The 14,413-nt window shown below is 30.7% G+C and overlaps 1 protein-coding gene and 1 long non-coding RNA gene across 4 annotated transcripts in view; both read left to right on the plus strand.

The window, feature by feature from the left end:
• LOC140040484 (small ribosomal subunit protein eS26) overlaps positions 1-14,413 on the plus strand; it is a 375,295-nt gene that overhangs the window by 136,629 nt on the left and 224,253 nt on the right. The window lies entirely within an intron of this gene.
• On the plus strand, positions 881-8,204 carry LOC140040486 (uncharacterized). 3 transcript variants are annotated; one of them, XR_011842722.1, is made up of 7 exons: positions 881-1,575; positions 4,170-4,283; positions 4,585-4,712; positions 5,870-5,997; positions 6,398-6,561; positions 7,061-7,174; positions 7,480-8,204. It is a non-coding gene; the product is annotated as an uncharacterized lncRNA (long non-coding RNA). The 3 variants fall into 3 exon arrangements; XR_011842720.1 differs by lacking the exon at positions 881-1,575 and adding an exon at positions 1,587-1,877; XR_011842721.1 differs by lacking the exon at positions 881-1,575 and adding an exon at positions 1,587-1,787.

Below are 14,413 nucleotides of genomic sequence, written 5' to 3' on the forward strand. Positions count from 1 at the left end.
ACATTTGTATCTACAACTTATTGGCTTCCATAATAAGTTAAAAAAATTGGGGGTCATCTGCCATTCTGAAGAGTTATATTCCTGAAAACGATCAAAGGAGCGCCTAAAATAGCGCTCCCCAACCTGTTACAGTGCGTCATAAAAATATATATAATGATAACAATATTAACCCCGAATACAACACACAGTCTATATATAGTCGCGCAAACGATCTTTGTTATGGCTACCCCCGATAGGCTAGGCGCGCCTACGATCTTTGATGTTGTGAGAAAAATATCGTAAACAATTCATTCTAAATATAGTATCAGAACGTTCAATCGGTAGCTCAAAAAGACTGCCGTCAGAAGACCGTAATTATACAGACCTAGTTTTTTTGGTCACATGGCATGAAACGCGATACTCTCTGCTTTACCGCAACATCTCACATGTTTTTTTTTAAACAACTCAGTATGTGAGGGTGGTGCGGGGGGTGGTGGCTGCCGACGATAAACAGTAATTATAGATCGTGTACCTGGATTTTGTGTCACATGACATGAAACACTCTCTCTGATCTTAATAACTGCTCACATGTTTTCCCCTCCAAATTCTGGTCGGGCCTTTTCTTATACTAGGGATAACGATGTAAAATTAAAAGTTAATATTTTTCAAACAAATTATACATTGCCTGTTAGTATTTTGTATCAATATTATAATAAAGAAAGAATTATGAAAATATGACTTGTAGTTTTCGAAATATAGGGTTTAAAACATCGCCGAAAATGATCGTTTTTAGCCACGAACGATGTAAACAAATTGCGCCCTCAGTCGACAATTGTATGAACTAGTCATTTTTCGTAAAAATAATTATATAAAATCACGATTTTAAGTAAGATATTTTATATATCAACATTGTAAAATTCAATAAAATATGATATTACTTATTTATTATATAAAAAAGAGTGTTTATTTAACCTCGTTCGAAGAATTTCAATGCATTATTTTCCTGTGTAATTGGACAGGCCTGACACCATGTGACTTCACGGCACTCGCGAGAAAATTATTCCGCTGTGTGTTGAATCGCGTCAACCAATCAAAGGGCGAGAATCCAAAATCGTTCAACCGTGAGACTTGCGGAGCGGTCGAATGCGGAGGTTTGATTGGCTTGCGATGACATCATACCATAAAATGGCGTTTTTGTAGTTGAGCCCCTCGGAATTTTTCAAAAATTATTTAAAAAATGGACTAAACGGATATTTTTTATGGTATATGGGTTGTTACTATGAAATATTCGAATCATAAAGGCCTCATATCGGGATAAAATTGTTTTTTTAGCAGTTAAAATTAATATTTTTCTTAGTAACAAGCACATGGTATGTGGAACTATATTATCTTGGTGTAGGAATAAAAAACATTTTGAGGTCATAAGAGGCTCAACTACAAAAATAAGGTTGAAATGGTAGGTCATTGAGCCTTCCGAGGGTTTCGTAGTAAACAAAAGCTATACGCGCTAGGCGATAACGATCTTTTAACCACTATATTCACATTTTTGGTTGAATGAAATGGAAATAAAAAATACTTGAGCTTATAGAATAATAGGTAAATAAATATATACTCAAAATAATATATTTATAATTAATTTATTTTCAGAACAATTACCTAATAAAAAGTGTTTACCAAAGTAAAAAAACACCGCGTCAATGACATTGCGCGCATAGTAACGTGCGCGCTGTTTAATCGTGGTAATGAAAATGGAGTCAGCTCTCGGTATCCCTACTTATACACATGTCGCCTTTATATTAAATCTTATAGTAATTAATATGGAATATATATTTATTTTGCATATATTTTGTTGGTGTCCTAGCCTAGGTGTCGTTGTTTTTATAATTCGCTAACTCAAGGTAGGATTAAATAATTTATAGTGTAGGCCGCCGAAACTAGACTAGGCCTAGATAGATAGCCTCGACTCTCTCTGCGTGAGCTGAGAGGTCCACGGACCCGATGTCGTCTCGTCGGCGGATTTCCGTCCAAATTAGGATAACCGATGCGTAGGCCTAGCTAGGGTGGCTACAAAAATTGACGTCTACTATCTTTAGATAGGATTTTAATTAGCAAACAATACATTGTTTGTTTGCATTGTCCATGCTTCTAAAGTAAAGGCGATGACAATGGTGTTTACTAACCCTACGAACCACCCTACGATCGACGCGTAGATAATTATCATAACAATACATCGTAGACTACGTTCAGAGAACAATGACCTACGATGAATTTTACGTGCGAGAGTACCATTTCCGGCCATCTAGAGGTGTCATTTATCAAAATTCGGCTCGCCACAGGCCCAACCATGGTGGGCCTGTGCCTCGAATACTTAATCTAAATAATGGCTCTCCTCAACATATTGAGGAGAGCCATTAGGAGCTCTCCTCTTATATTTATAAATCAAGGTCTGAACGTCCTTATTTTTTACCATTTTTAGCACTTTTGTACAATTAGTGTGCGCATTTTGTCATTTTTAACGTGCTCGTATAGCGTTATTTTAAGTCGGAATGGACTCAAAATTGGTGAATGTACTAAGGATTGTGAGTAGAATGTGATTTATACATCAAATTTTATTTTTTTACGCATTTTAAGAAATGTGCGCACAAAAACGCATTTTTGCGCAGTAATTTTTTGAAACGCGCAAATGGCCTAATTCATGCTCTAAATTGATCAAAACCTAATTTTGCGCGTTTTAAATTTTTAACGCGCGATTTCACGTGCATGACCTTGAAATGCGCAACTTTTTATTTGATAATATTTTTACCCTTGACCTGAAGTTTACCTGTAGTGAATTTCATTAATATGTCATAATGAGTTATGGAGATATGATTGATAATGTGATTTTACAAAATGGCGTATAAATGACGTCACGGATGAGTGATCACGCTGGAAAGCTGATTAGGATTAAGTTATATTATTTGAAAGATATTCTGAAATTTTGGTAATCATTGACATTAAACTTTTTGAGATAATTGTTACACAAAATAGTGTACAGAAACAATAAAAAGAAAAAAAAAAATAATAATAATAATAAAGATTTCATACAATAACAATAGGTGATCATTTTATTCTAAATGATCACCTAATAAGTATGGTGAAATTATTTATCAATTAAATTAACATGAACATATTGAAACAACAAAGTTTTGTATTACAGTGTGTATATTTAGTTTTTTTTTGTGGCTAATTTTTTATTTTTTAAAATAAATCTGATGATAAATTAACCAATTGAACTAAATTTAATTGGTATTAAATTAAATATTGCAAAGCAAAACTAGGATTTTGATGGGCATCAACAAACCTTTGTAATATACAAATACTAAACAAACGTATACTAAGTACAGTATTATAGAACATCATTCTCTTTTTCCATATTTTGAACCTTTCAATAATGTGTTGTACAACTCATAGAGGTACTCATGTTGGATTTCTTAATAACATTCTTAATCAATTATCATAGCAAACTTTCATTTGTTGGTTTTTTTTGTAGATTGCAATATTTGCTTTAATTTTAAAGATGTATTGTCCCATATTGTCCCTTGAAACACAAAGAATGAAGGTTAAAATATTCTAAATTTAAATTGGCCATATCAAAGTAATATTCAAGTTATTCACTTTGAGTCGAAAATTCAAGCCAAAAACAACAAGTTTACGTAATTAACAGGTAAATTAATTTGATTACATTTCGTCTGGAAAATCGTCGCGAAAGAAAGTAAACAAAGATTTCAAACCACGAGTATGCATTATGCATGATGCTAATTAGGATTGTTTACAATTCGTCACGGTTGAGAAGGTGTTCTCACACAGATCGCAAGGAAGTTTTATGATTATGCATACAGAGTAGCCAAACAAGCATGTTGCATTATGAGATATGTTTTGATCAAGTCAAGTTTTGAAACTAAGCTATATGATTTTTGTCACTATATTAATGGGAACACCCAAGCAATATAAATCTATATATTTATGTATTAGGAATTCATTCACATGACAATCTTGTTCAAGGACAAACATATACACAAGATGCTTCACCAAAATAATCTTGGGAGTGGAACTGTTGATTAAATTATTTAGGATATCAAAATAAATAAAACCTATAAAACCTAGATAATGTAGGTTAGCCAATCTCCCTGAGAATGTTGGTTTTCTTACAGGATGTTAATGTTTCACAGAATGGTCCACTGAAGCAAGATGAACAGCTACAGGTGTAATCAGTACAGGAACCAGCAACTGGGACACAAGCAGCTCTATTTTGACAGGCATGATTGGTACAAGCATTTGCTGAATTAAATAAAATGAATATCATTGGGATGTTATAAGCAATCAAATAGTGTGAATGTTATAAACATTATAAAGTATATCATAATTATTTAAACATACATTAAATAAGAAACATATTACAAAAAAAAGATATGATAATGATCTATCTTAATGGAGTTGGACGTTGTATTACATCAAAGTACAGAAGCAATCAAATGCCATAATTCAATATATAATAGCGCGCATTTCTATATTAACTATAATTATGTTACAAGTCAATGCTTTATTTAAATCTTACCTGTTTCACAGAATGCTCCAGAGAAACATGATGGACATGTACATATGTAAGCAGTACAGGAACCAGCAACAGGATTACAAGCAGCTCCATTCTGACAAAGGTTACCACTGCAAGCAATCACAGCTGTAATATTGAATAAGTATGGTGAAATTATTTATCATACAATTAACATGAACATACTGAAACAACAAAAACTGTTGTACACACTGTTGAGCTACTACTTTTGTAATAAAATGTGTATATTTAGTTTTGTTTGCTTTATTTAATTATTTATTTTTTGTGAGCAATTTTCTATTTTTTCAAGATTAAGATTTTAATTGAACTAAATTAAATTGTTATTATTAAATGTTGCAAAGCAAAACCCAAGACATGAGAATGCGGTATAAGTACTATAACAGGTTTTTAAATCTGTAACATTAAATCAATATTTTACTTTTTAAACCAGTTTGAATAAGACTGCAATAAATAACTCAAAATATTGTAGAAAAAAAAAGAAATCTGTTTATGAAATTATATTTGTTATCATAATAAATCCATTGTATATTGCAATCCAAATAGACTGCTGTGACCATATGTTGCTAATACAAAGTTAATGTTAACACTAATATTTAATAGCACACATTTCTATAGTATTAAACATAATAAGCCTGAAATAAAAAGATGTTACATGAACCAATAACAGTGTTACAAGCACCACCATTTTGACAAATGTTATTACTACAAGCATTCACACCTGTAATATTGAATAAGTATGGTGAAATTATATATCAATAAAATTAACATGAACATATTAAAACAATAGTGTATTGTATTGTATTGTGTATATTTAGCTTTTTTTTGTGGCTAATTTTGTATTTTTTAAAAATAAATCTGATGATAAATTAACCAATTGAACTAAATTTAATTGGTATTAAATTAAATATTGCAAAGCAAAACTAGGATTTTGATGGGCATCAACAAACCTTTGTAATTTACAAACTAAACAAACGTATACTAAATACAGTATTATAGAACATCATTCTCTTTTCCATATTTTGAACCTTTCAATAATGTGTTGTACAACTCATAGAGGTACTCATGTTGGATTTCTTAATAACATTCTTAATCAATTATCATAGTAAACTTTCATTTGTTGGTTTTTTTGTAGATTGCAATATTTGCTTAAATTTTAAAGATGTATTGTCCCTTGAAACACAAAGAATGAAGGTTAAAATATTCTAAATTGGCCATATCAAAGTAATATTAAAGTTATTTTAGCTACCTTTTGTGGTGTTTTTAAACTTACCTGTTTCGCAGAATGATCCAGAGAAACATCCTGTACATGTACAAGTGTAAGCAGTACATGAACCAGCAACAGTGTTACAAGCAGCTCCATTCTGACAAAGGTTACCACTGCAAGCAATCACAGCTGTAATATTGAATAAGTATGGTGAAATTATTTATCAATTAAATTAACATCAACATATTGAAACAACAAAGTTTTGTATTACAGTGTGTATATTTAGTTTTTTTTTGTGGCTAATTTTCTATTTTTTAAAATAAATCTGATGATAAATTAACCAATTGAACTAAATTTAATTGGTATTAAATTAAATATTGCAAAGCAACACTAGGATTTTGATGGGCATCAACAAACCTTTGTAATTTACAAATACTAAACAAACGTATACTAAGTACAGTATTATAGAACATCATTCTCTTTTCCATATTTTGAACCTTTCAATAATGTGTTGTACAACTCATAGAGGTACTCATGTTGGATTTCTTAATAACATTCTTAATCAATTATCATAGCAAACTTTCATTTGTTGGTTTTTTTTGTAGATTGCAATATTTGCTTTAATTTTAAAGATGTATTGTCCCTTGAAACACAAAGAATGAAGGTTAAAATATTCGAAATTTAAATTGGCCATATCAAAGTAATATTAAAGTTATTCACTTTGAGTCGAAAATTCAAGCCAAAAACAACAAGTTTACGTAATTAACAGGTAAATTAATTTTATTACATTTCGTTTGGAAAATCGTCTGGAAAATCGTCGCGAAAGAAAGTAAACAAAGATTTCAAACCACGAGTATGCATTATGCATGATGCTAATTAGGATTGTTTACAACTCGTCACGGTTGAGAAGGTGTTCTCACACAGATCGCAAGGAAGTTTTATGATTATGCATACAGAGTAGCCAAACAAGCACGTTGCATTATGAGATATGTTTTGATCAAGTCAAGTTTTGAAACTAAGCTATATGATTTTTGTCACTATATTAATGGGAACACCCAAGCAATATAAATCTATATATTTATGTATTAGGAATTCATTCACATGACAATCTTGTTCAAGGACAAACATATACACAAGATGCTTCACCAAAATAATCTTGGGAGTGGAACTGTTGATTAAATTATTTAGGATATCAAAATAAATAAAACCTATAAAACCTAGATAATGTAGGTTAGCCAATCTCCCTGAGAATGTTGGTTTTCTTACAGGATGTTAATGTTTCACAGAATGGTCCACTGAAGCAAGATGAACAGCTACAGGTGTAATCAGTACAGGAACCAGCAACCGGGACACAAGCAGCTCTATTTTGACAGGCATGATTGGTACAAGCATTTGCTGAATTAAATAAAATGAATATCATTGGGATGTTATAAGCAATCAAATAGTGTGAATGTTATAAACATTATAAAGTATATTAATCTTTAATCATATTTAAACATACATTAAATAAGAAACATATTACTAAAAAAATATATGATAATGATCTATATCTTAATGGAGTTGGACGTTGGATTACATCAAAGTACAGAAGCAATCAAATGTCATAATTCAATATATAATAGTGCGCATTTCTATATTAACTATAATTATGTTACAATGCTTTATTTAAAACTTACCTGTTTCACAGAATGATCCAGAGAAACATGATGGACATGTACAAGTGTAAGCAGTACAGGAAAAAGCAACAGGGTTACAAGCAGCTCCATTCTGACAAAGGTTACCACTGCAAGCAATCACAGCTGTAATATTGAATAAGCATGGTGAAATTATTTATCATACAATTAACATGTACATACTGAAATAACTACACAAGTTTTTGTACACACTGTTGAGCTACTAGTTTTGTAATAAAATGCATATATTTAGTTTTGTTTGCTTTATTTAAAATGATTAAACTTATTTTTTGTGACTAATTTTCTATTTTTTCAAGATTAAGATTTTAATTGAACTAAATTAAATTGTTATTATTAAATGTTGCAAAGCAAAACCCAAGACATGAGAATGCGGTATAAGTACTATAACAGGTTTTTAAATCTGTAACATTAAATCAATATTACTTTTTAAACCAGTTTGAATAAGACTGCAATAAATAACTCAAAATATTGTAGGAAAAAAAAGAAATCTATTTATGACATTATATTTGTTATCATAATAAATCCATTGTATATTGCAATCCAAATAGACTCCTGTGACCATATGTTGCTAATACAAAGTTAATGTTAACACTAATATTTAATAGCACACATTTCTATAGTAGGCCTATTAAACATAATAAGCCTGAAATAAAAAGATGTTACATGAACCAATAACAGTGTTACAAGCACCACCATTTTGACAAATGTTATTACTACAAGCATTCACACCTGTAATATTGAATAAGTATGGTGAAATTATATATCAATAAAATTAACATGAACATATTGAAACAATAGTGTATTGTATTTTATTGTGTATATTTAGTTTTTTTTGTGGCTAATTTTTTATTTTTTAAATAAATCTGATGATAAATTAACCAATTGAACTAAATTTAATTGGTATTAAATTAAATATTGCAAAGCAAAACTAGGATTTTGATGGGCATCAACAAACCTTTGTAATATACAAATACTAAACAAACGTATACTAAGTACAGTATTATAGAACATCATTCTCTTTTCCATATTTTGAACCTTTCAATAATGTGTTGTACAACTCATAGAGGTACTCATGTTGGATTTCTTAATAACATTCTTAATCAATTATCATAGCAAACTTTCATTTGTTGGTTTTTTTTGTAGATTGCAATATTTGCTTTAATTTTAAAGATGTATTGTCCCTTGAAACACAAAGAATGAAGGTTAAAATATTCGAAATTTAAATTGGCCATATCAAAGTAATATTAAAGTTATTCACTTTGAGTCGAAAATTCAAGCCAAAAACAACAAGTTTACGTAATTAACAGGTAAATTAATTTGATTACATTTCGTCTGGAAAATCGTCGCGAAAGAAAGTAAACAAAGATTTCAAACCACGAGTATGCATTATGCATGATGCTAATTAGGATTGTTTACAACTCGTCACGGTTGAGAAGGTGTTCTCACACAGATCGCAAGGAAGTTTTATGATTATGCATACAGAGTAGCCAAACAAGCATGTTGCATTATGAGATATGTTTTGATCAAGTTTTTTTTTTAAACTAAGCTATATGATTTTTGTCACTATATTAATGGGAACACCCAAGCAATATAAATCTATATATTTATGTATTAGGAATTCATTCACATGACAATCTTGTTCAAGGACAAACATATACACAAGATGCTTCACCAAAATAATCTTGGGAGTGGAACTGTTGATTAAATTATTTATGATATCAAAATAAATAAAACCTATAAAACCTAGATAATGCAACCGGGACACAAGAAGCTCTATTTTGACAGGCATGATTGGTACAAGCATTTGCTGAATTAAATAAAATGAATATCATTGGGATGTTATAAGCAATCAAATAGTGTGAATGTTATAAACATTATAAAGTGTATTAATCTTTAATCATATTTAAACATACATTAAATAAGAAACATATTACTAAAAAAAGATATGATAATGATCTATATCTTAATGGAGTTGGACGTTGGATTACATCAAAGTACAGAAGCAATCAAATGTCATAATTCAATATATAATAGTGCGAATTTCTATATTAACTATATTATGTTACAATGCTTTATTTAAAACTTACCTGTTTCACAGAATGATCCAGAGAAACATGATGGACATGTACAAGTGTAAGCAGTACATGAACCAATAACAGTGTTACAAGCACCACCATTTTGACAAATGTTATTACTACAAGCATTCACACCTGTAATATTGAATAAGTATGGTGAAATTATTTATCAATAAAATTAACATGAACATACTGAAACAACAAAAACTGTTGTACACACTGTTGAGCTACTAGTTTTGTAATAAAATGTGTATATTTAGTTTTGTTTGCTTTATTTAATTATTTATTTTTTGTGAGCAATTTTCTATTTTTTCAAGATTAAGATTTTAATTGAACTAAATTAAATTGTTATTATTAAATGTTGCAAAGCAAAACCCAAGACATGAGAATGCGGTATAAGTACTATAACAGGTTTTCGCGCCGCGGCTCTAGCCAGCTATGTCCCAGGAGGACACATTCATTAATAAGCTGTTTCATAGCGGTAGCTTTAGTATCTAAGGCTGACAGTTTTGTGAATTTGGAAACTCGACTATAATTTATAGGTAGCTGCTGGACCCAAAAAACGTCTGGGAGAAGAGAGTCTATATGAAAGCCTTTGCTGATAATACAGTATTATTGAGATGTAGACGGAAATCTGTAAAATCTTGTTCAATAAATAATAACTTCGTTTTTGCTGTCAACCAGGCCGGTATTATAATAAGTCACTGTCAAATAATCATTCGATAATGGTCAAAACTTTATTTTGGCTCTGTCAACATAAAGGGAGGTATTTACAATGACTTTCTTTTGACTGTCAATCTAGGCCAATGTTATAATAATACGCCGTCAGATATTAAATCATTGAAACAGTCCTGGTAAATTTTTTTTTTGGTTATCTGATGCCGTGGGGGGGGGGGGGGTCCAATCAATTATCGTCAGAAGGTGAACAATCAGTCTAGGTAGCAGCAGCAGATTATTAGGAACGCCTGCTCCATTAATTAATCCAGAAAAAGGTTTGTACATTATCTATTTGTTTATTAGCCTTCTCCTAACACAATTATATTTTCTTTAAAAAAAGGTTTATAAGTGGTTTCAACATTTATGATAGTAATGTCACAGTTCTGTGTCTGGACGCAAGTTCATAGACCTACTAGTTATATTATTCATATTAACTGATAGGCCTACTTACTCTTCATTTACCGTAAAGTTCAGTTTTAATGAAATATATAATATAAATTGGCTTCGTAACAATTAATTAGTGTTGAAAAGGTTAGTTTTTTGGTGATAGGTGAAAATGACATGTAACTTCGTAATCAATTTATTTTTTTTGTATAAAGGCCCAATTACACTATGACGATAACGACGGACGATAAATATATAGCATGCATTTTTTTTACATAAACCAAAAGAAATTAGAAAGGTTTTCGTTCTAGACCTATAGGATAATCGTTTATGCTGTCTGATAAAAATAATGTTTTTCAAATTCCAATCAAATGACGTCATGATAAATAAAAACAATAAAATCGCTGTATTGTCACGATATTATTGGTCTTACTAATCATGACGTCATTTGATTGGACGTGTGAAAATATAATTTTCATCAAAATAATTGTTTATATTTCTTTTGGTTTATGTATTAAAAATGCACATTTGTCTATTTATCGTCAATCGTTATCGTCCTAGTGTATGGGCCTTATGCTGTAAATGTTCAATTAATTGATCATTCCGATTTTATTAGTTGGACTCTTGCACAGTTGCTGTCTAATCGTTGTTGTGTAATATCATTTCGAACCATATTAAAATCATAAAGAGATTCATATTCCTTAACATGTGGCTGTGCATGGAAGTCCGGTCTACAAAAACTCGGGCCCGGGGTCATTGTTATTGGGCCTGAAAGTGTTGGTGAATTCATAATATACTTAATATTATATTTATATATTATAATTATATTATTATACAATTGAAAGCAAAACCCGTTGAATCTCAAATCATTAGGACTAGAAATTTGGCTTATCAATCAAATAAATACTTTCGTTCTCTCTCTCTCTAATCAAAAGATTGAACTCGAAAACGGACCGTTTTTTTTTAATTGGGTATGTTGAAACATTTCAATATTCATTAAAAAAAGTACATTAATTATGGTATTGATCAGTGGCTATAGAGGCGTAAAAACCCTCGGTCAATATCATGTAAAATGCACTGTGGAAGGGTCATTTATTAAGACTGCAAAATTGGGCTTATCAACAAATAAATACTTTCGTTCAAAATGTAAAATCAAGGCTGAAAAATTGGGTTTATCAACAACAAAATATTTTATTATTAGACGCGATAACATCAAGGATAATCAGTATAATTATTAATATAGCCACTGTTACTAGTTTTATTCTACATGCTAAAGTAAATAAAAATCCACTAGAAAACAAACAAGTCTGAATGTTATGCTTATTAGCCATGTTATGTTTGTTACTGTAGGCCTATGATTGTTTGCAATGTCCACATATTATTTCCGTGGGCATATCCATAGTGTATCACTCACAAAAAAGACGTGTGAGGTTCTTTCTTTAGATTTTGAAGAATGATTTGTGTTACAGGTTGACACATGAATTAAATGCTCAACAAGATATCGGCTAACGCCATGGGACCCTTGGCTTATCAATGAATAATAAATACAGTACTAGGCCTACTTTCGTTCAATTGAAATCGGAATCTGACTGTTTCATTAAATTGGGTGTGATTAGGCCTAAACATATAATAATTTATTAAAAAGGTACAATAAAAACAAATGCATCAGAGGCGTAAAGAACCCACGGTCAATATCATGTAAAATGTATATGGTATAAGCACTTTGGAAGGGGTCATTGTTATTAAACTGGAAAAGCTTATCAACAAATAAATAATTTCGTTTAAAATATAAAATAAGACTGCAAAATTGGGCTTATCAACAAATAAATAGTTTCGTTCAAAATGTAAAATAAGACTGCACAATTGGGCTTATCAACAAATAAAATACTTTTTTTTCAAAATGTAAAATTAAGACTGGAAAATTGGGCTTATAAACAAATAAATACTTTTTTTCGAAATGTAAGAAAACATTTTTTAAATATAATCCTTAAGCTCTGTCTATACTATCAAACTAAATATGATGTGCCCATAATTATATAGACATGACGATGTCATATCACTACGATATTCGGGCATATCACTATACCATATTTGGTACTTTTTTTAGTTGGGACAGTGCAGACACAGAACTATGTGATCGAAACATAAGTCGGAATTGGACTGACGCGATTGATTTAATTGGGTATTTTTTATTAATGTAATGATTCATTAAAAACTATAATACCGATACGCGTTTGGTATTGATCAATGGTGCAAAAAACCCTGATAAATAATGTTATAACGCGATTTGGTGATTGCTTAGCAATAATACAACCCATATACTATTATTATAAATACCTATTACAAATCCATTCATATAAATTTTAATCGCGAACCGAAAATGTATAAATGTTATTCTACAGACAGTAATTATATATTCAAAAGCCATATTATTATTATTATTATCAATACCTAAATGCGATAGTAATAACCACATAAACATACATTATTCCCAATACAAGTGTGCGCGTTTAATTCTAGAAAGAAACGACTGTGCTGACAGGCCAATGACATAAATCACAAGTAAAGTCCCAATTGTTCACTTGCGTTTTGATTGGCCGACCTATTATATTAGATTAATGAAGACTGTTCTTACAACTGTCTATTCAAAAAGTTACGCGGCGTTTTTTGTAAGAAATATTTCTTGTTAAATCTGTAACATTAAATCAATATTTTACTTTTTAAACCAGTTTGAATAAGACTGCAATAAATAACTCAAAATATTGTAGAAAAAAAAGAAATCTATTTATGACATTATATTTGTTATCATAATAAATCCATTGTATATTGCAATCCAAATAGACTGCTGTGACCATATTAGTCCAGTCAATCTAATGATATACCCACCACAAATTGCAATAGTAACAAAGCAAGTATTTTTGAATTCCATATAAAGTGTAGAGCAACGTACTAAAAGTCACCGAAAATCCAAGCATTGGGTCAAGGGGTCAGAGGTCAATAAAGGTCATTTTAAGTCAAAATTAATATGCCCCATTAATTACATATATTTAACCATTTGAAATACATTATATACAAGTGTGATTTATGTCATCCGAAAGCTTATTAAATTTCCTATTCAGTGATATCAAACTTATAGTCATAACATGTTATTTAGAATGTCATTTTTGCGGAAAAACACAACATAATGTGTCAATTTTGGCAAAAAATGTTGTTTTAGCTGTAATCAACAATGGTATACACACAGGGATACCCTGGGGTGAACATTTCAGTCCAAAGCGATACACTAATGACCAGCTCAAGATGCAGATGAGTGACATCTCTGTTCCTGTTGCTTCTGGATGATCTACATTCCATTTTTTCCAGATGGCATTTGTGTTGCCATAGTTATAGTATTTATATTGGGATGTATAAGTATTTTAACGATTTTTTAACCAGTAGAAATACAAAGATGTTCAACAGCAGTTTGACAATGACCTCCATGTTGTATGACGTTCGGACCATCTGGACTGGATTGAAAGGTTTACGATGAAATCGGTCGCGTCTGAAATCGGTCGCGTTTGAAATCGGTCGCGATGAAATCAACTTCCGGTATTTTGTATGGCGCGCCGCTAGAGCTATACTTTTGATGATATCGGTCGCGTTTGAAATCGGTCGCGTTTGAAATCGGTCGCGCTATTTTGAATGGATCGAGCGGGATGCATGCTAGAGCGGGATATACATTTTTCGTTTATATAGATTTAATTGATATTTT

This window comes from Antedon mediterranea, chromosome 2 (genome assembly GCF_964355755.1).
Source record: "Antedon mediterranea chromosome 2, ecAntMedi1.1, whole genome shotgun sequence".
In the NCBI taxonomy this organism is placed as follows: Eukaryota; Metazoa; Echinodermata; class Crinoidea; order Comatulida; family Antedonidae; genus Antedon; species Antedon mediterranea.